Source organism: Panthera onca, chromosome C1 (genome assembly GCF_046562875.1).
Source record: "Panthera onca isolate mPanOnc1 chromosome C1, mPanOnc1 haplotype 2, whole genome shotgun sequence".
NCBI classification, from domain to species: domain Eukaryota; kingdom Metazoa; phylum Chordata; class Mammalia; order Carnivora; family Felidae; genus Panthera; species Panthera onca.
In genome coordinates, this window is record NC_138346.1 from 135,763,835 (window position 1) to 135,786,587 (window position 22,753).

Here is a 22,753-nt window from a genome sequence, read left to right on the forward strand (position 1 = left end):
ACCAAAGAGACAAAGGAGCAGAAAGAATGGCAACAAAGTATGGAAATGGTGTAAAATGCTTCAGAGAAATTAAGTGAGATAAATGATCACTGCATTTGGCAACAAAGATGTCATTGATAAGCAAGAGAGTCAGGTAACTCGAGGAACAAAAAGTGCGTTGGGTGAACAAAAGAAAGGATAGAAGCAGGAGAAAATACCTTTTTCAAGAAGCTTGGCTACAAAGGTAAGAAGAGAAATAAAGCAGTAGCTAAATGGAGACACCTTATCATGAGACTTTTTTTGCCATGGAATCAGCTTGAACATATTGAAGTGCTGGTGTGAAGGATCCAGGTTGAAGACAAAGGAAGGGGGAATGGGGAACTTACCTGATTACATGGCTTCAGTGAAGAGATCAGTGTCCCAGTGTCAACTGACTCTCTTTCATTCTTCCAGCATTTATCTAGTGTCTATTATGTAGTATGTGATGTGTCATTGAACAAGTCATGGCCCTTGACTTACAGGAATTTATGGCCTACAGAAGCATACAAAACAGTAAGAAAAAAAGATATTGCTAAGCAGCAAGGTAGGAGTTATAGCTTAAACCCAAGGGTCTATGAGAACACATAGAGAGGGTACCTAACTCAGTTTTAGGAGGTCAGAGACAATTTCCTAAAGCCAGAAAATGTAGAGAAGGAGGAGTTGCCTGATTTCTAAATGAATGATATAATTTGTGAATTATCCATGTGACTGAGCCATGGTGGGCAAGGCATGTGCTGAGTGGGGAGAAAAAGATGCTGGAGAAGGAACCAGATCATGAAGAGCTTTGTTAAGTCATGCTAAGGTCTTTGGAATTCAGGCAGGAAAGTGGATAATCCTCAAAGTGTTTTGCCTGAGAAATGCAACGATCAGGGTTAAGTTTAGAAAGCTCATTGCAGTTGCATGAGTAGAAATGATTGGAAGGAAGCAAGAGTCCCCTTAAGATGGCTTAGAACAAATAGGAAGGTGAAGTGGGAGATGTGAATAAGGCTTACATTGGAAAAATAGACTGATTGCCTAGTCAGTCTGATAGTTGACTCAGACCTTAAGATTATGGATTCATAATAGCATTCATATATGATTGTGTGATTCCTTCCATGAACATTTGCCAGCTTACATACAGGGCTGTAGAAAGCCAACATTTGGATGGCATGGTTGAGTTCATGCCAGGTGAGCACAAAGGAATACAATGGGTCAAGCTGAGATGAGGGTGTTGTCGAGGGGTTTTGAAATGAGGGACCATGTTGTCTAAGCTGGGTCAGAAAGAAATTGAAGGAGGAAGGGCTATTGGGAAAATATGGAGAGTTCCAGGAATGGAGGGAAGTTTTAATAAAATCAAAGAACTTGCATAGACATAGTGTCCAAGGAGAAATCTGGAATGACATAAGATTGTGGTCAAACAGAAGCTTCTTTGAATGTTAAGATTTTATTCCAGGTGAATAAAACAAGTTTCAGGATGTGGCCATTGAGTCAAAGTGTAGTATAGGCTAGGTGAGCAATCACACCAAAGATTGGCTTGAAAATTTTAAAAATATATTTTTAAAATGTGAAATGTTTATTGGAATTGAACACTTGATTTGAGATATTGTCTCTGTACTTCTCATCTCTTTAAAGTGAAAACTATTCTTTGAAAAAATGGTGATGGGGTGCCTGGGTGGTTCAGTCAGTTAAACATCTGACTCTTGATTTCGGCTCAGGTCAGGATCTCACAGTTTGTGAGTTCAAGCCCACGTCAGGCTCTGCACTGGCAGTGCAGAGCCTGCTTGGGATTCTCTCTCCTTCTCTTTCTGCCCCTACCCTGCTTGCTCACTCGCTCTCTCTCTCTCTCTCTCTAAAAAATAAAATAAACATTTTTTTAAAAAATGAATGAATAGTGATGATGTAAGCAATTTAACAGAGTGGCACAAGGGGTCTCTTCCTGCTTCCCCCAGGAAGCTTTCCATGGAGGAATGTCTGCCTTCGCCTGCAAAGACACTTTAGAATCTCCTGGGTCTCCCATTTCCAGGTTAAGGATGGAAGTTAAGTGAAAAGTGGAAATAGGACCTTCAGCCCAGAGTTTGCAGATTGCTGCCTGGACAGTACCTAGAGTTCACGTCCCTCTCATCTGGCTCCCCACCAGCATCACTTGATTAACTTCTATTCAGTGTTCTGGTCTTTTAAATGCCACACTATTAGGCGTTTATTGACACCCAAACTAATTTAGTTCTTCCTTTTATAAGTGTTCATGGCACTTCCCATTCTTGTTTCTTGTCACTTATCCCAGCTGTTAATGAAAGAATGTGTAATTATTTGTTTTATGTTTCTCTCCCCTCCTGGACCTAAGTCCCCTGGAGTCAGGGACTGCGACTGTATAGTTTGCAAAGGCATATGTAGTCTCACGATAAATGCCTGGAACCAAAAATGGCATAATTATGCCTCCCCTTATGTCTGTGGGGAGAGTCTAAAGAAGAACTCACTAAAATGTGTATCACTTAGAAGCAAAGCACATTAAAACCGCCTGAATCTGATTCCTGACTGCCGGCTCTGACGTCATCCCCTTGCAGAAGCCTGGACAGCGCTGCTCACAGCCCACCTGATGTAAATGCATCAAGGTGGGGTCTATTTTTAGCTACAGCAAATTACCATTCCTTTATGCTTTCAGGGTTTCATCTTTGCAAATGAGTTCTCTTGTTCTTAACATTTTTCAGAGTAAAGTAAGGCTGATGGCTTTTATGAAGAAAGAAAACAGTCTTTAAGACAAAGAGCATTTCTCCTTTAATCTCCACCTCACTCAGAGGTTCAAAGAGCCTTTACAGGGATGCTAGATGCTATTCCTCAGAATAGGGATGGTCCTTCAGACTTTTTGTAAAGACACTGCAAACTTGAACTTGCAGAGGAAACTCAGCCCAAAGTAAACAAAACAAAAATTTGATGGTGAGTCTGGGACATGATGTTCCACAGTGATGCAACTGGTTAATAAGAAATTGACATCATATAAACATTTTTAAACTATATTTGTAAATATGTTTGTGTCATATAAAAATGAGCTACATGAGTCCACAAAATAAATGCAGTTTATATAAGGTCCTAAAGATTAGGGTGCACTTCATATCAGTCAGGTCACTTCCTGTATCACAAGTGATATAGACAAGGTCAAAGTTGTCAGCTAAAACATGACATCAGCACATAGAGAATCCTATTTCCTGGTGTAGGGGAGTGGAAAGACAACAGAGGGGCCTGTAGATCAGGTAGACTGATGCAGGGAGTAGAGGTGTCGCTTTTTACATATATTGAAATATTTGAAGTATAACTTTATATATATATTTATTAATGTTTATTGATTTTTGAGAGAGAAAGTATGAGTGGGGGAGGTGCAGAGAGAGAGGGAGACAGAGAATCCAAAGTGGGCTCTGCACTGACAGCAGAGAGCCTGATGCAGGGCTCAGACTCTTGAACCTTGAGATCATGAGCTGAGCCAAAGTTCGACTCTTAACTTACTGAGCCACCCAGGTGCCCCCTATAATTTTATATTTTTAAAAATATTGTTTTAGAATACAAACACTAAAAATTAAAACTTGGTGTACATTTTTTGATTAACAAGGATATGAAAAAAAAGTTTCAGAATCACTAAGGAGTCCTAACATTTTTATGTTCAGTAGGAAGGCATAGGCCTACAAAGGCATAGACCAGTCATAAAATTGGCCCCAAAGTAGGATAAGTAGAAGGAATAAGATTAGGTCGGTTCAATTTTACCTTCTACCTTTTTCTCCCTATTTTAACTTTTTCTCTGCAATCAGGAACACCATGTACAGTCCTGTTTCCATGCATTTGGCAGGCAGAATAATGATTCCCCAAAGATGCCATGTTCTAATTCCTAGAACATGTAAATATTTTACTTTACAAGACAAAAAGGACTTTGTATTAACATTAAAGTTAAAAAATTTGAGATGAGGTGAGGTACCTGGGTGACTCAGTTGGTTAAGCATCTGACTTTGGCTCAGGTCATGATCTCATGGTTTGTGGGTTCAAGCCCTACATCTGGCTCTGTACTGAGAGTTCAGAGCCTGGAGCCTCCTTCGGGTTCTGTGTCTCCCTCTCTCCTTGCTCGCTCATGCTCTCTCTCTCTCTCTCAAAAATAAACATTAAAACAAAATTTAAGAATTTGAGATGAGAAGATTATCCTGGATTACCTGGGTGGGCCCAATCTAATGTCATGACTCCTTAAAAAGTGCCAAGAATGCAGAAAGATAGGTCAGAGATAGATGTGAGAAGGGTTAAACCCACCACTGATGGCTCTGAAGATGAAGGAAGGGGACCAGAAGCCAGGGAAAGTGGTAGCCTCTGGAAGCTGAGAATAGGCTTTAGTTTAAAGCCAGCAAGAAAACACAGACCTCAGTCCTACAACTGCAAGGAGCTGTATTCTTCCAACAACACAAATTAGCAAGAAATGATTTCTCTCTTATGGTCTCCAGAAAGGAACACAGTCTGCCAACACTTTGGTTGTAACCTGGTGAGACTATACTGAACTTCTGAACTGTAGAACTGTAAAATAATAAACTTGAGTTATTGTAAACCACAAAGCTTCCAGTAATTTTTATGGTAACAATAGAAAACTAATGCAATGTCTTCCCTACCCTTTTTCTGTGTTTGCGATGCCCTTCCCTCACCTACACTCGTTTAAATACCACATTGTCAGTGAAGCCATCTTGACCTCATGGATCTCTCCCTGCTCTGTTCTACATGATTGGCACATATATAAAGGAGCCAGTTATTTGCTCATACCTATGTTCTGGCTCCGTAGTGAGATTTTAAGACCCTTAAGAACAAGGATGATGTATCAGTGACTGTGGTCCATTGCAAAAAAGCGCCACAAATCCTTTCCCTGCCAGTATCCACACTCTTGCAATGTGACTTTGAAGATACTCTCACCAAAAGATGGATTATATTCCTCCACCCCTTAAATCTGGGTTGGTCCTGTAACTTGCTTTGTACATAATGTACATAAGCAAATGTAGCTGAAGCAGAAACTTGACTTTGAGATCACCATCATGTGAACAAACCTAGACTAGCCCAGTTATCCAACTGCTAGCCCAGCCAATGGCTAATGAAATGTCACACAGGTGTGTGGACCATGGGCCGCCAGCTGAGGGCAGGCTCAAGAATGGGTTCAGCTGACCAGAATAAGAACCACTCAGATGACCCCATCCAAATTTCTAACACACAGGTTAGATTTGGGGCTAGTTTGTTAAATAGCAAAAGCTAATTTATATGTAGCTCAATGCTCTGCGTTGAGCTGTTGGTCGATAATTTGGGATGATGCTTTTGATGATGAGGATAATGACGGTGATGACAACAATAACAATGATGAAAATAAAAAAGAAAGCCGATTCTCTCCTAGTAAAATGGAGGGTAAATGGCATCATTTCCATATTCTAATACCAGGCAATTCCAGTGCTTATTAGTTGAGGAGTTTCAAAATTTTTGTTCAAGTAAATTGGAAAGCACAGTATCTAAAGGTTTTAGGCTATACACACTAGAGTCTATTATTAGTCTCTAACAAATCCAAAATAACTCTGTACTAAGCTTTGTATTGGCAACTTTTATTATTTCAATCTCTCTCTCTCATTGTGTCAAAACAGTAAAAGGAGACAGACTGTTACTCTACTGCTCCAGTTCTAAACATACAAGTAGACTTTGGCTAAAATCCTCTCAGGACTTTGTCACATGAGAAATTCAACCAGGAATTGTCATCAAAGGTAGCTTTTACATGGGAGCCAACAGTAGCTTATCTCTCATCCAAATAATCTTCTCTATCTGCTCAACTCACAAAAAAAGTCTTCAAGTGTTATGTTTATAAATGTTCTTAAGTGAATTAAGTAGTAGGTAAGCCCTGATATTTAGCCTGAGTGGTTTTAGGTACAATGTACTTCTTTCAGTCTATATTCCATAAAAGTGTTTGAGAATGAGGTGGGAACAAAGAGCAGACCCACAGAGACCAGCAGAAATAAGGCAAAGTCACCAAGAATGTGGCATAGTCACATTCCAGTGCCCAAGGAGGGGCATCCCTGATCTGCTAATCTTGCTTCTCTTTTGGCTGGTGTGGGTAAAGTTCTTGCCAAATACATTCCTTCTGACTAATCATTTGAAATGTCATTAGCCCAGCGCAATAGAGGTTTTGTCACCTCCAAGCAGAAGAAATATTATATAATCCTAGAAATTCTATTTGAAAGGCATCTCTGAGTTGATCTGATAAAACTTCCCACATATTACAGACATCCTTTCCAGAGTTAGTCGTCCACACCCTACTTGAATTCCTCAAGTGTTAGGAAAATCACAATTTCCTGAGACAGCCCATACTATTTTGAGCACCTATAATTGAGATGGAGTTCTTTTTCATATTAAACTGAAATCTATCTCCCACCCACTGAGCCAAATTTTGCTTCTAGAACTGCACACCATACATGTTTCCTCCCTCCCCTGCAACTGGGTGCTGTGTTTACAAGCCCATGCTCTGGCGTCAGCAGACTTAAGGTCAATTGTCAGCTCTTTCCCTTGCCAGCTGGGCAACCATGAGCAAGTCTACCTCTCAAAAATCAGCATTCTCAACTATAAAAATGGAGTCATAATACCTGCTTTATAGGGTTATTGTGAAAAGGTAACACATTTAAGGTGCATAGTAGTGTCTGACACATAGTATGTTATGAGTAAATGGAAGCTGGCATTATTACTCTGCTTAACGACCTTTCAGATATTTGCAAAGAACTTTATTTTTCCATAAAGTCTTCTCTTCTCCAAACTGAGCATCTCCTTCTTCAATCATACTTCAGAATATGGCAAAAATTCTTCTTTCCTGGATCTAGATACTGTATTTGCTTACAGCTTATATTTGCATTTAATGCCTAGTTTATTATTTTTTCAAACATTTATTTTTGAGCAACAGAGAGAAGGGGAGGGGAAGAGAGAAAGAGAGAGACAGAGGATCCAAAGCAGGCTCTGATCTGTCAGCACAGAGACTGATGGGGGACTTGACCTCACCAACTATGAGATCATGACCTGAGCCAAAGTCAGACACTTAACTGACTGAGCCACCAGGTACCCTTAGTGTCTAATTTAAATGATACATGGCTAGTTATGGAAAGAGCCCAAATGTCCATCAACTGATGAACAGATTAAGAAGATGTTGTATGTATGCACACACACACACACACACACACACACACACACAATGGAATACTACTCAGCGATGAAAAAGAAATGAACTGCTATTTGCAACAACGTGGATGGAACTGGAGGGTATTGTGCCAAGTAAAATAAATCAATCAGAGAAAGACAGCTATCATATGATTTTACTCATATGTGGAATTTGAGAAACTCAACACATGAACATAGAGGAAGGGAAGGAAAAATAAGATAAAAAACCTAAGAGATTCTTAAATAGAACAAACTGAGGGTTGCTGGAGAGGGGGTGGGGGTGAGTTAAATTGGTTATGGGCATTAAGGAGGGCACTTTTCAGGATGAGCACTGGGTGTCATATGTAAGAGATGAATCACTGTAAGAGATGAAACACCACTCCTGAAGCTAAGACTACACTGTATGTTAACTAGCTTAAATATAAAACAAAAAAACAAACAACAAAATCACTCAATATCAGGGAAATACAAATCAAAAGTAAAAGCTATCTCTCCATACCAGTCAGAATGTCTAAAAATGACACAGAAAACCACAGGTGTTGGCAAAAATGTAGAGAAAGGGGAACGCTCTTGCACTATTGGTAAGAATGCAAACGGGTGCAGCCATTCTGGAAAACAGTATGGAGGTTCCTCAAAAAGTGAAAAATAGAACTACAGACACAGAATTTGCACTACTAGGTAGTTAGCCTATGACACAGAATTTGCACTACTAGGTAGTTAGCCAAAGGATACAAAAAGGGACACATGTACCCCAATGTGTATAGCAGCATTATCAACAAGAGCCAAATTATAGAAAGATCTCAAATGTCCATCGACTGATGAATGGATAAAGCAGAGCTGGTGTATATATATAATTTACTCAGCCATCAAAAAGCATGAAACTTGGTCACTTGCAATGATGTGGATGGAGCTAGAGTGTATTATACTAAGCGAAATAAGCCAGTCAGAGAAAGACAAATATTATGATTTCACTCATATGTGGAATTTAAGAAACAAAATAGATAAACAGAGATAAAAATAAAGGCAAACCAGGAAACAGACTCTTAACGATAGTAGACAACTCTCCCGAATACAACTGGCAGTTTACCTATTGCCAGAAACTAGAACGAATTTCCTCTAGCTGATAAAACTGGACAGAAAGCAGGTCCATGGCTCACTGGGGCAATTCCATCATAAGTCTGTCTGTCCCTCCTGATGGCACCCTACTTCAATATCACAAGGTCTATACTTTTGGAGGAGAATGACTCTTTTGTCATTCATTTGGTCTCCAAGAGAAAACATTTTTGCTGGTCTTGTTGCATCTTTTAGTCTACCTCTTTGAGGTGAGGTGAATCAGCTGGTGGATAGACAACAGGCACTAGCCAAGTTTCTCAACAGAGAACACCTGATTTAACAATGTCATGAGCACAAGAACTGTGGCCTCTACATCTGGACCAGTGAGAGCTAGTTGACCTGCTTATTCTAACCACTAAACCAGTAGGAAGGGAGTTAGTAAGCTCATTTTGGCACTCCCATTAACTTACATCCCCCCACCCTGCCTTCTTCATTATAGAGATGATATTGTCCCTCACCATTTGCACACTTCATGTTCTTATTTATCATATGCTCAGTGAGTGAGGAAAGACGCTATGTACCTGCCACCTCCAGACCCCAGTATGTTCTGGCCATAATCTGGACACAATCCCATTGCAAGAGCGCTAATGTCTGAAGAAGCCCAAGGGGCTGCTCTGGCTCCCTGCCCTGCTCCACCCGGAGCAGGAGTTCTCTGTATACAGTCCATCAGAAAACCATTCTGAGAGGGATAGAAACAGAAAGAGACCTGGTGGGTCATAGCTTTTCACATGCTCCATCTGTTCAATGTCAAAAAGCTAAGAAATAGGTGTCACAGAAGATCCTATTTCAGCACAACAGACTTAAAATAAATGACTTCTAGACACTGGAAATTGTTACTCATTTTAACCTGCAGTCAGCTATAAGTTCTGAAAAAGAGGTAAGATCTACCGAGTAGGTAGGGCGCAGCACAAATGGCAAACCATCAATCGTGTACGACGACAAGAACTGGATAGACTTCTCATGATAATTTTTTAATGCAAGATATTCACAGCTCAGCTTCCTTTAGGAGTGGCCATGTAACCTACTGCTAGCCTTTTGGGGGAAGAGTCTTTGTGGGGAGCTTCTTAGAGTTTCCTGTTTTATGAAAAAGAGCTAGCTCTGTGCTAGCATGTGATTACAGCAGCCATCTTGGAATCATAAAGCCACAACATTGAGGTTGACCCAGTAGAAGGATGCAAAGAACCTGGGCCCTTGATGACATCAGGATGCTCCTGAACAATTTACGGAATTGCCAGCCTGCAGACCTGTCTGTTTATGGTGACAAAATGTCATCATTGTTTAAGCCATTTTTAGCTAGGTAGTCTGTTACTTGTAGTGAAGATATTCTAATTGTTACAGGCACTAGTGGCAAACAGGATGGAGGCCCCTCTTTGTAACATCTCTCTTCTGCTTATACTTTTTAAATATAGTTGAGTATGTGTGTCTGTATGTGTGTGTGTGTGTGTGTGTGTGTATATATATATATATATATATATATACACACATATCCAAACAGGCCTAGATCCTATTTGCCACTAGTGCCTGTAACAATTAGAATATAAGGATATTCTATAAGATATAATTTATATTCTATATATTCATAAATATATATATTTATATATTTATGAATATATAAAATATATTGATATATATGTATATAAATCACATACACACACATATATATATGTCAGTATATACTTTCTGGCTTTAATTACATACAATTAAGTGTACATAGGAAAAGAAATTTTAAAAAGAGTAGATAAGTACAGTAAAATGTTAACAGTGGTAACTTTTGGGAAGTAGAACTATGAATAATATAATTTCTATGTCTCTATATTTTATTTTTTTAGTTTTTAAAAAAAAATTTTTAATGTTTGTTTATTTTTGAGAGAGAGACAGAGCACAAACAGGGGAGGGACAGAGAGAGGAAGACACAGAATCCAAAGTAGTCTCCAGGCTCCAAGCTGCCAGCACAGAGCCAGACTCAGGGCTTGAACTCAAGAGCCATGAGACCATGACTTGAGCCAAAGTTGGACACTTAAATAACTGAGCCACCCAAGCGCCCCATGTATTTTATAATTTTTTTTTTTTTTTTTTACAAAAACAGACATTAAACTTTATATAGAAAAAAACTTATTTTCAAGAAGCAAAACTTTCATAAGGGCAAATTTTGGTAGTGACAGGGGAATTCAACCGTGTTGACATTTCACAGAATTTTCATTTGGCTAAAAGGAGAGTATCTGTTATATTACTATACAAAGAATGCTGCATAGTTTCCTACTAACTGAGAAAAGAAAAATAGGAAATGGGCCTAAGTTACACAAGAAAAGTTGAAAAATTAAAGTACTTTCTGTCTAATAAAAATAGCAAGGAGCCAGGCTGGATGATCTCCAGGTCTACCATCCAGACAAGAAGAGGTAAAGACATTCCCACAGTTATTTCTCTAAGAACTCTAGCAAAATACTATAGCCACTGATTAGAAATGTCTAAGGATTGGGAAGGAGCCAAGATGGTGGAACAGCATGGAAGTCTTTTGTGTGTCTCGCATCCATGAAATACAGCCAGACCAACACTAAACCATCCTACACACCTAGAAAGCGGATTGGAGGATTAACACAACAATCTGCACAACCTGAACCACGGAATTCAATGGGTGCACGGCATGGAGAGATGAACTTGGAGAGTGGGAAGCGAGGTGCTTTTGTGGGCGGAGAGAGGAGGGAGACTGGGGGGTAGGGGAGAATACAGGAAAAGCACCTTTCGCCAAAAGCAGCTGGAGAGAAAGTGGAAAATTGCAAACAGCCGCAGGGGACTAAACTAAAAAGGGAGAAAGAAGAAAGGAGAGGGTTTAAATTCCATTAAGACTGTAAACAAGGGTAGCGCAAAGGCTGCAACTCCGCAGCTCCATACCTGGTGGTGCTCTGGTGGGAAGGGTGAATCCCCAGGAACAGAGTAGCGTCAGGGAGGTTCTCAGGCCACACAGGGAAAAGCGGTTCCACTGCCGGAAGGACATTTGGTAGAGACTGTTGAAGCCACCTGGTCCCAGCAGACCCCAGAAAATGGCCACATTCGCTGGTGCTGGAACAAGGTCGTTAAGGGTGAAGCCTGGTGCCCGATGTGTGTTGTGATTTTCCATGGTCCCTCAAATGCTGCTGCTACACTATCTCAGGAACTTTTTCTGGGGCGGGCTGGCACTTGGCCACAGTCTCGGGGCACCAGCAGCAGCAGGGTCCCACAAGCGTCCCTGGGTGCAGCCGACATTCGGCCATTGCTCGGTGAGACCCTCCCACAGAGGGGCGGAACCGGTCAAAGACGCAGTCCTTCCGGTTGGGGAGACATCTGAGACAAAACTTGGGAGAGAGGTACTGCCTGGGGCTTGGTCACAGACTATTAAGAAGCAGGGAGTGGACGAAAGTGGAAGACAGAGGACGGTGCGCAATTGTTGATCAGGGAGAACAGAGTTCGATACCTGGGTACCTGTGTGACTCCATTTTCACCGCCCCAGCGCGTGCGCATGCGCACCTACAAGCCGTGCAACCATCCACCCCAGTAGGCTAGCAGCGCCATCTAGCGGAGAACGGAACTGTTACACTGAGCCCCGCCCAACTGGGCCAACCTCGCTCTTCAAGAACACAAGTCTCACTGCCTATTTAGTTTATGGACTATCAACTATTACATAGTCTGACTTCTAGGGGAAAGCGAAATAGTTTCGGTCCTATTTCAATCTGTTAGCAGGTTCATCTATTCAATTTTCTTTCTTTTCTTTTTTCTATTTACACTACTTTGATTTTTCTTGAATACTGAAAGAAAAAATTCATTTTTATTTTCAATATTTATTAAAAATATTTTTAATTTTTTACTATATGTTTTACTTTTGTGTAAATTTTTTTTCAAATTTTATCTTACTTCCATCATTTTATTTTAGTCTACTTCAGTGTATTCACCTTTTCAATTTTCAAACGATTTCCTTTTTTTATTTTTTCTTTTCCTTTTTTCTCTTTTTATTTCTTTTCTTTATCTTCAATGCAGAAAGAGCAAAACTTCATTTTTACTTTCAATTTCTATTAAAAATATTTTTCTTCAATTTCTTTTACTATAATTTTTGCTTTTATGTACATTTTTTCAAATTCGATTTTACTTCCATCATTTTATTTTAGTCGACTACAGTGTACTCACTTTTTCAAATTTTCAAACGATTTCTTTTTTCTTTCTCTTTTTTCTTTTCTGTTTCTTTTCTTTTTCTTGAATACAGAAAGAGAAAAAAATCATTTTTATTTTTAATTTTTATTAAAAATATTTTTCTTTAATTTTTTTCTACTATATTCTTTACTTTTGTGTAATCTTCTCAAATTCTATTTTACTCCCATCATCTCATTTTAGTGTACTTCAGTGTATTCATTTTTTTAAATTCTCAAACGATTTCTTCCCCTCCCCTTTTTTTTCTCTAATCTGTCAAACCACTTTCGACACCCAGTCCAAAACACACCTAGGATCTAGCCTCATTTATTAAATTTGTGTGGGGGTGTGTGTGTTTTTAATTTTTTAATTTTAATATTTTTTTAATTTTAATTTTTCTACCTAATTCCTTTTCTCCCTTCAAAATGACAAAACGAAGGAATTTGCCCCAAAAGAAAGAGCATGAAGAAACAACAGCCAGGGATTTAACCAACACAGATACAAGCAAGATGTCTGAACCAGAATTTAGAATCACGATAATGAGAATACTAGCTGGAGTCAAAAATAGATTAGAATCCCTTTCTGCAGAGATACAAGAAGTAAAAAATAGCCAGAATGAAATTAAAAATGCTATAACTGAGCTGCAATCATGGACAGATGCAGCGGCAGCAAGGATGGATGAGGCAGAACAGAGAATCAGCGATATAGAGGACAAACTTATAGAGAATAATGAAGCAGAAAAAAAGAGGGAGATTAAGGCAAAAGAGCATGATTTAAGAATTAGAGAAATCAGTGACTCTTTAAAAAGGAACATCAGAATCATAGGGGTTCCAGGAGAGGAAGAGAGAGAAATAGGGGCAAAAGGGTTATGTGAGCAAATCATAGCAGAAAACTTTCCTACCTGGGGAAAGACACAGACATCAAAATCCAGGAAGCACAGAGGACCCCCATTAGATTCAACAAAAACCGACCATCAACAAGGCATATCATAGTCAAATTCACAAAATACTCAGGCAAGGAGAGAATCATGAAAGCAGCAAGGGAAAAAAAGTCCCTAACCTACAAGGGAAGACAGATCAGATTTGCAGCAGACCTATCCACAGAAACTTGGCAGGCCAGAAAGGAGTGGCAGGATATATTCAGTATGCTGAATCAGAAAAATATGCAGCCAAGAATTCTTTATCCAGCAAGGCTTTCATTCAAAATAGAAGGAGAGATAAAAAGTTTCCCAGACAAACAAAAATTAAAGAAGTTTGTGACCACTAAACCAGCCCTGCAAGAAATATTAAGGGGGAGTCTCTCAGGGGAGAAAAGATGAAAAAATATATATAAATACCAAAAGCAACAAAGATTAGAAAGGACCAGAGAACACCACCAGAAACTCCAACTCTACAAGCATCATAATGGCAATAAATTCATATCTTTCAGTACTCACTCTAACCGTCAATGGACTCAATGCTCCAATCAAAAGACATAGGGTAACAGAATGGATAAGAAAACAAGATCCATGTATATGCTGTTTACAAGAGACCCACTGTAGACCTAAAGACACCTTCAGATTGAAAATAAAGCAATGGAGAACCATCTATCATGCTAATGGTCAACAAAACAAAGCCAGAGGAGCCATACTTCTATCAGACAATCTAGACTTTAAAAGAAAGACTGTATCAAGAGATGCAGAAGGGCATTATATCATAATCCACAGGTATATCGACCAAGAAGACCTACCAATTGTAAACATTTATGCACCAAATGTGGCAACACCCAAATATATAAATCAATTAATCACAAACATAAAGAAACTCATCGCTAGTAATACCATAATAGTAGGAGACTTCAACACCCCACTCACAGCAATGGACAGATCATCTAATCAAAAAATCAACAAGGAAACAATGGCTTTGAATGACACACTGGACCAGCTGGACTTAACAGATATATTCAGAACATTTCATCCTAAAGCAGCAGAATATACATTCTTCTCCAGTGTTCATGGAATGTTCTCCAGAATAGGCCATATACTGGGACACAAATCAGCCCTGAGTGAGTACAAAAAGATCGAGATCATACCGTGCATATTTTCAGACCACAACGCTATGAAACTCGAAATCAACCACAAGAAAAAATTTGGAAATGTAACAAATACTTGGAGACTAGAGAACATCCTACTAAAGAATGAATGGGCTAACCAAGCAGTTAAAGAGGAAATTAAAAAGTATATGGAAGGCAATGAAAATGATAACACCACAACCCAAAACCTCTGGGATGCAGCAAAGGTGGTCATAAGAAGAAAGTATATAGCCTTCTTGAAGAAGGCTTTCCTAAAGAAGGAAGAAAGATCTCAGATACACAACCTAAACTTATGCCTTAAGGAGCTGGAAAAAGAACAGCAAATAAAACCCAAAACCAGCAGAAGACAGGAAATAATAAAGACTAGAGCAGAAATTAATGCTATCTAAACCAAAAACAAACAAACAAAACAAAACACAGTAGAACAGATCAATGAAACCAGAAGCTGGTTCTTTGAAAGAATTAACAAAATTGATAAACCCCTAGCCAGTTTGATCAGAAAGAAAAAGGAAAGGACCCAAATAAATAAAATCAAGATTGAAAGAGAGATCACAACCAACACAGCAGAAATAAAAACAATAATAAGAGAATATTATGAGCAATTTTATGAGCAATTATATGACAATAAAATGGGGAATCCTGAAGAAATGGACAAATTCCTAGAAACATATACACTACCAAAACTGAAACAGGAAGAAATAGAAAATTTGAACAGACCCATAACCAGTAAGGAAATCGAATTAGTAATCAAAAATCTGCCAAAAAACAAGATGGCCAGATGGCTTTCCAGGGGAATTCTACCAAACATTTAAGGAAGAGTTAACACCTATTCTCTTGAAGTGTTCCAAAAAATAGAAATGGAAGGAAAACTTCCAAACTCTTTCTATAAAGCCAGCATATCCTTGATTCCAAAACCAGACAGAGACCCCACTAAAAAGGAGAACTATAGACCAATTTCCCTGATGAACATGGATGCAAACATCCTCAACAAGATATAAGCCAACCGGATCCAACAATACATTAAAAAACTTATTCACCACGACCAAGTGGGATTTATACTTGGGATACAGGGCTGATTCAATATCCATAAAACAATTAACATGATTCATCACATCAATAAAAGAAAGGACAAGAACCATATGATCCTCTCAATAGATGCAGAGAAAGCATTTGATAAAATACAGCATCCTTTCTTGATAAAAATCCTCAAGAAACTAGGAGTAGAAGGAGCATACCTCTAGATCATAAAAGCCATATATGAATGACCCAATGCTAATATCATCCTCAATGGGGAAAAACTGAGAGCTGTCCCTCTAAGGTCAGGAACAAGACAGGGATGTCCACTCTCGCCACTGTTATTCAACATAGTATTGGAAGTCTTAGCCTCTGCAATCAGACAACACAAAGAAATAAAAAGCATCCAAATCGGCCAGGAGGAGGTCAAATTTTCACTCTTCGCAGATGACATGAAACTCTATATGCAAACCCAAAAGATCCCACCAAAAAAAACTGCTAGAATTAATTCATGAATTCAGCAAAGTTGCAGGATATAAAATCAACACACAGAAATCAGTTGCATTCCTATACACCAACAATGAAGCGGCAGAAAGAGAAATCAAGGAATCAATCCCATTTACAGTTGCACAAAAAACCATAAAATACCTAGGAATAAATCTAACCAAAGAGGTAAAAAATCTATATACTAAAAACTATAGAAAGCTTATGAAAGAAATTGAAGAAAACACCCAAAAATGGAAAAAAGATTCCATGCTCCTGGATAGGAAGAACAAATATTGTTAAAATATCAATACTACCCAAAGCAATCTACATATTCAATGCAATCCCTATCAGAGTAACACCAGCATTCTTCACAGAGCTAGAACAAATAATCCTAAAATTTGTATGGAACCAGAAAAGACACCTGAATAGCCAAAGCGATCTTGAAAAAGAAAACCAAAGCAGGAGGCACCACAATCCCAGACTTCAAGCTATGCCTAAAGCTATAATCATCAAGACAGTATGGTACTGGCACAAGAACAGACACTCAGATCAATGAAACAGAATATAGAACCCAGAAATGGACCCACAAACTTATGGCCAACTAATCTTTGACAAAGCAGGAAAGAATATCCAATGGAATAAAGACAGTCTCTTCAACAAGTGGTGCTGGGAAAACTGGACAGCGACATGCAGAAGAATGAACCTGGACCACTTTCTTATACCATACACAAAAATAAACTCAAAGTGGATGAAAGACCTCAATGTAAGACAGGAAGCCATCAAAATCCTCGAGGAGAAAGCAGGCAAAAACCTCTTTGATCTTGCCCACAGCAACTTCTTACTCAACACGTCCCTGGAGGCAAGGGAAACAAAAGCAAAAATGACCTCATCAAAATAAAAAGCTTCTGCACAGCAAAGGAAACAATCAGCAAAACTAAAAGGCAACCGACAGAATGAGAGAAAATATTTGCAAATGACATATCAGATAAAGGGTTAGTATCCAAAAATCTATAAAGCACTTATCAAACTCAACACCCAAAAAACAAATAATCCCGTGAAGAAATGGGCAAAAGACATGAATAGACACTCCTCCAAAGAAGACATCCAGATGGCCAACCAACACATGAAAAAATGCTCAATATCACTCATCATCAGGGAAATACAAATCAAAACCACAATGAGATACCACCTCACACCTGCCAGAATGGGTAACATGAACAACTCGGGCAACAACAGATGTTGGCGAAGATGCGGAGAAAGAGGAACTCTTTTGCATTGTTGGTGGGAATGCAAGCTGGTGCAGCCACTCTGGAAAACAGTATGGAGGTTCCTCAAAAAACTAAAAATAGAACTACCCTACGACCCAGCAATTGCACTACTAGACATTTGTCCAAGGGATACAGGTGTGCTGTTTCGAAGGGACACATGCACCCCTATGTTTATAGCAGCACTATCAACCATAGCCAAAGTATGGAAAGAGCCCAAATGTCCATCGATGGATGAATGGATGAAGAGCAATCAAAAAGAATGAAATCTTGCCATTTGCAACTACGTGGATGGAACTGGAGGGTATTATGTTAAGTGAAATTAGTCAGAGAAAGACAAAAATCCTATGACTTCACTCATATGAGGACTTTAAGAGACAAAACAAATGAACATAAGGGAAGGGAAACAAAAATAATATAAAAACAGGGAGGGGGACAAAATAGAAGAGACTCATAAATATGGAGAACAATCTGAGGGTTACAGGAGGGATTCTGGGAGGGGAAATGGGCTAAATGGGTAAGGAGCACTAAGGAATCTACTCCCGAAATCATTGTTGCACTATATGCTAACTAATTTGGATGTAAATTTTAAGAAAATAAAAAAGAAAATTAAAAAAAAAAAGAAAGAAAGAAATGTCTAAGGATTGGGCGCCTGGCTGCCTCAGGTGTTGAAGCGTCTGACCCTTGATTTCGGCTCAGGTCATGATCTCGCAGTTTGTGAGTTCAAGCCCCACGTCAGGCTGCGTGCTGCTAGCTCAGAGCCTAGAGCCTTCCTCAGAATCTGTGTCTCCCTCTCTCTCTGCCACTCCCCTGTTCACGTTCTGTCTTTCTCTCTATCTTTCTCTCTCTCCCTCTCTCAAAAATAAATAAAAACATTTAAAAAAAGACATGTTTAACGATTTTAGAAATCAAAAATACACAGCTTTTCTATGCAAGGCCCCACAAAATAATTGTATGTATAATTACTGAATATTTGTTCAGAACATGAACAGTACTTGGATAACAGGAATTTAAATCTCCCCCAAATGACAGCACTGACAGCTTGTGATTTATACACATGGTTCATAATCCCCATATATTGCTACTCTGAGATATTCCTTGGCAAGACAGGAGTTGAGAAATGTGATTTATTCTTGGGTCTATTTCATTAAGAGAAAAATATACATGCAAGGGAAAGAACCAGATCTTTTTTACTTTCAAAATTACTGCTTTTAACTATAAACATATGTTAATCATCTAGTATATTTCACATAACCAGTTACTAAAAGATAAGAGGCAGTATTTGCTCTAAAAACAATTGAAGGAATAAAAAATAAAGCAAAAAATTTTCCTAGTTTTGAAGACACACACATTACCACAGAGATGACACAAAAGATTATGTGGTGAGAACAAAGCCATGCAGGAATTCTGCAGAGGCAGAGCTTATTGCTGGGGGCGGAGGGGCGGTGGGGAGGCCTTTGGTGGAGAGGTAGAAACTAAGTGAGCATTCCTGGAAGGAAGGATGGGGTCTGGGTAAGTGATGAGATCAAGGACACTCCGGGAAGGTCTTTGAATGAACAAGGCTCAGACACAGAACATGGGCCATGTTTAGAACATGGACCAACGAGGCTATATAGGCAAACGATGCAAGTCCAAGAGAGCGAGAGATTGGGGAAACTAGGGAAAGGTCACATCATGGAGGGAGTTCCACACCTGACTAAAAACTTCTGATTTTATCCTACAGTACAGTGGTTACTTCCCACGCTCGAGTCAGACAAAAGTTTTTCCACTTAATTGCTACATGACCTTAGGGACATTAGTCACATCTCTTTCTTGGCTTTTTCATTCCCTTCCTTCCTTCTTTGCATCTTTCTTCTTTTCTGAGTTTTGCTTTACTTGTTTCGTCTTTCATTATGAAAATTTTCAAAGATACACCCAAGTCAGGGCAACTGTGCAATACATCCCACGTACCCATCGTTGTCTGATCTCCACCCTTCCCTCTCTGTCCTCAACAGCCTTCTTACCTATTGCATTAGGGCTGATATGATTAAGTATCTGGGAGCACCTGGTTAAGGAATTCCCACAGGTGGGAGGAGCTAGGAAACGCTACCTGAGGAGCACCTACGTGAAGGCAGTATCCACCTTAAACTCAAGATACACGGGCCCCAACTGGGGTCTCATGCTTTAAAGGAACTGCTCCCACCCTCCTCTGGCCACTTTCCTTTCCACAGGGAAAGGAGTCCCAAGAAAAGTTACCTGCCTGGAGCCTGAGCCTCCTCAACAAGCCCTGATAGCTGGAACCCAGGAATTTCCTGCCTAAATGTCCTTGAGGCCACCTCTTGGGCTTGCTGTTTGCCTGTATGTGCACCAAGTCCTAGAGGAGAGCAGGTGGTTGCTTGAGAGGTGAGTGTGGGCAGAGCTTTGACCTGCGGGCTGAGGCTCCTCACCTGTGTGTGAGGTCCCTAAAAGTACTAAAGAGGAGAGTAGAGGGAGAAAGAAAGAGTCCCCCAGCCCCACCTTGTTCCACAGACCAAGAGCTCCCATCTGGATCTCCATTCTTGCCCCACAACCCACGAACATCAAGGGCAGACTTCTGAGAGGAAGTGCCATCTACAATTTGTCTCAATGTTCCTGAATTTAAATTTATGCCACTGATGTCTTTTTTCAGGTCATCTCCCAGGACTGCCAAAGAGCTAGATGAGCACTGTCTGAATGCCTGGAGGAACGGAGTAAAGTTTGCACATGACACAGTGAAGTTGGCCAGTATGGTGGTCACCAGAAGAAGAGGGATGCACTGAACCCTGAGGCCGAAGTGGACCAACATTCTCTTGGTGAGAAGATCTTTCCAAGGGCTTTCTCTATCAGAGAGCTACAGCCCTATAGTGTTTACAGCAAAAAATGCCTGTGAATGCCTTTGTATAAGACAGAATTATTGTCTATGAACATACCTCATTTGGGAAGGAAAGAAGTGCTAGGAGTAATACCTATGACATCCTAGAATTTAGCATCAAAGTGTAAGGGGAGGGTGGACCAGGGGGTGCTATATGTCTTAACAGGCATAATACCTAAAGAAAAAAGTAGAAAAGGCAAAGTAGGGCAGCCCACAACAGCAATTAGTTTTTATTCCTGAGTGGATAATATGTGGTTTCATTTAAATAAGAACACAATCTCCATTAACTTAATTTGTAAAAGCAATAACTCCAACACTCCAGCGATTGCCCTAGTAAGGCATTTTTAGACACATCATTGCTACTTCGAAATTAAAAGTGAATCAGTCCTGTGGAGTTAATTACCAGTAAATATAACCTAAAGTAGGTCTCCCAAATGGCACTGAGCCAACATAAGATGGTTCTCAGTGTTAACCAGAAACATTGGAAGATACCAGGTACTTGAAAGGCTAAGTTTATGTGTGTGGCAAATGCTTTGGGGAACAGTGGGAGAAATCATTTGCAGCATTCCCATTAAGAAACAAAAATAAAGGCCTGATTAAAAGAAGACCTCTTTGCTAGAGATTTAGGGAGGTGTCCCCCAGCCCTGTCCCCCAAAAAGGAAAACCTTCAGCTCTCTGTTGTTATTGTAACCTATTCCCCAATTCAATTATGCTTACAGAAAGGAAATCATACCTATTTGTTTTAATGCTGGCATACGACCCTATTTAACTATATAAGGTAGATATAATTTTAGAAACTAAAATAAAGTTAAATAAGGCCAGAACAAAGAAGTTACTTTCATCACCAGTGGATAGTTTGGAATACAGTGTCCTCTGTGACGGTGTTCTCGAGGAGATATTCAAGAAGACCAGAGACAGAAGAAAAAACTCAGAGGTATCATTGTCTGAACTTTAATTAAATATTTGAATCAAGGAAAATGGGAATAGATGAAACCGTAGTGAGAGAGAAATGGTACATGCACAAAGGGGATAGATTAATAAAATGACTGCTGATCTATTATTGGTAATGAACATATTTGTTTTGTTTTACTACAAACATGTCCAAGTTTCCTGCAACTTCCATTATTATTCAAACGCACGCATGTTCCCACTATCCTGATAATGTTCAAGAGTGCAACAACACAAGCTGTTTTTGTTCTGAACTGCACAGTTCATGGAGACTGTTCAGCCCCATACTTGATGTAGTTAGCAGTCACAAGGCTAATACATGATTAGCTTAAGTTACTTTTTTTCCCATTTTAATTTTCTAAAGTGATTTCACATGATGTTGTGTTTCAACTATCTCTAAGTAAATTTAGTAAACCAAAGACGGAAATGACAAGCCTCAAATTCTACATTTTAAAACAGATTCCCATTTGAACTGTTTGCTATATATAACTGAGTTTATGACACCTCCTTCAACAGACACAATATTAATGTTGAGTGCAATGGTAATATATATACGAACTACATAAAGAACAGTGTTGTTTTCTCATGTGTGGCTTGTCTAAACCCTAGGAGAGCACAGACCGCTTTGCAGAGCCAAAACCATTATTATTGATCCATCTTGACTGTGGTTCCATTTGCAAGATAAAGTCCCAGCTGGGAGTTTCTCATAAAGTGGGTCAAGACAAGAACTGTAGGGTGGCCAGCGTATCTCCGTGTCTCTTTTCAAATAACTGACGGCCACTTCTTCTGGTGTCTGGAAGAAGCAAAATGTCCTTGTCTAGAGGGTATTGCTTTAGTATACCACATGCCCAGTAAGTTCTAACATCTAGGAGCATGCAATAGCAGCTAATATCAGCTATGCAGTCATGGTATTATTAGTGTTTAATTATATCATGTGCATTGAGATATTTTAAATGTTAAAGAGAAAACAGAAGGACTTATTCTCTTTAGCAACCATTATAGTACAGAATGTTCAAAGCTGCAATCACACTCATAAGGCGAATAAACTGATTACAAAATGAAGGTAGCCACAAGTGTGCATGCTATTAAAAACATGAAACTGGTACCTAAAATAGATAACCCCCTTATTTGTTTTCAAAATTCCATTGCTGGCTCAGGCCACCAATCAGCACAATGGAAAACTTTCACTTCAGCAAGGTAATGCTAATGTTCAGTCTTAGAAGTGCAAAAACGAGTGTAAAATAATAAATCTGTTTTCTCTTCTCTCACTGGCTAAGATTCTATCGCATTCGGCAAGGATGCGACTTTATAAAAACAAACCCTTTTAAGAATAAAGGGCATGAGGTCTTAATGGCAACTCATACTGGTGTGCATACCTGTGGTCTCATTCTTCGGGTTGATACAAAGGCTAACTTATAACAGAAGCATCATCAAAGATAGGTTACTTTCCTAAATACTTCTTAAATATTATTTCCTTCATCAATATTATTTCCTTTGGCTCATGCACACTCGAGGTGCTTCATCTATATTATAAGACGATGAAGGTGGGAACGGTAATACATTATCAAATCTCTTTTTCAAAAACAGTGCTGAAATAAATTAACCTGCTCTTTTGAAAGGTCGGTGTGCAAGTTCTTGAAGTTTCCGG